We start from the raw sequence: 1,008 nt of genomic DNA, 5'->3' as shown, positions 1-1,008 counted from the left end.
GTGCCAGGGGGCATCAGGGCTGTGCCTGTGCCAGCCCCACACTGCCACGCGTGTGCCACGCTCCTGCCTGGCTGTGCACAGGCTTTTGGAAGGTTCTCCTGTTTGCAAACTGCTGCTTTTGTTGGATTTTCTCCATTTATTGCCGTGGAAACTGTAATTAAGCTGCAGGTGGCCCCTGGCAGCGTGGCCTGCCCCCTGGCCTGGCCCGGGGCTGGGTGGTGACCGGGTGAGTGTCCCTGAGTGTCCCAGGGACGTTCCCGTCCTGCCGGCACTGCCTGATGCTGCCGGTCTCGCCTGGCTGATCTGTCTGTCCGGGTGTCTGTTTATCCAACTCCCTCCTCTCCATCCATCTGGCTCCCCATATGGGAAACAAGCAGCAAATTGGCCCAATTTCTTACCATAGGAAAAAAAAACCCAAAACCCCCCTGAAAAGTGCCGGCCCGCAGGTTCAGGCTGGGGATGCTGTGCCCCCATCCCCACAGCCCCCCTTGCTGCCTGCTCAGCACCCAGCAGATCCCCCTTCTCTCCTTTTCTGGCTGCAAGGGGCCAAATTTTCAGTTTTCCTGCAGCCCCACGTAGGGACCAAACCCTCCCAGAGCCTGTCCCCATCCAGTCCTGCCCTGCTCCTCTCCAGGGCTGTGCACTGGGAATCTCTCCCTGCCCTGAGTGCTAATTATGCCGACCTTTGCTTAATCTGGGATCTGTTAGTGGCAGGAGGCATCAGCCGTGTCATTTACTATGCAAATTAAGACCATCAATTACATCCAGAAGGTCCCACAATGTTTAATTTTCACTCTCATCTCTCTTTATTGGCATCTGCAGAAATGCAGGAGCAGGAGGGCTCTGGCTTTCCGGAGCTGGGAGCCCAGCAGCCATGTGTGTGGGCTCTTCCAATTGCCAACTTCCCCTTATCTCTTTTAATTTTAATTACCTGCTTTTGCAATGGCCCCTTGAAAAGCTGGGCTGAAGCTCAGCCGGTGCACAGGGATGGGAATAAAACCCTCTGCA

Source organism: Manacus vitellinus, unplaced genomic scaffold, assembly GCF_001715985.3.
Source record: "Manacus vitellinus isolate BGI_N305 unplaced genomic scaffold, ASM171598v3 scaffold_47_pilon, whole genome shotgun sequence".
NCBI lineage: Eukaryota > Metazoa > Chordata > Aves > Passeriformes > Pipridae > Manacus > Manacus vitellinus.
Note: the sequence above shows the minus strand (reverse complement) of the source record.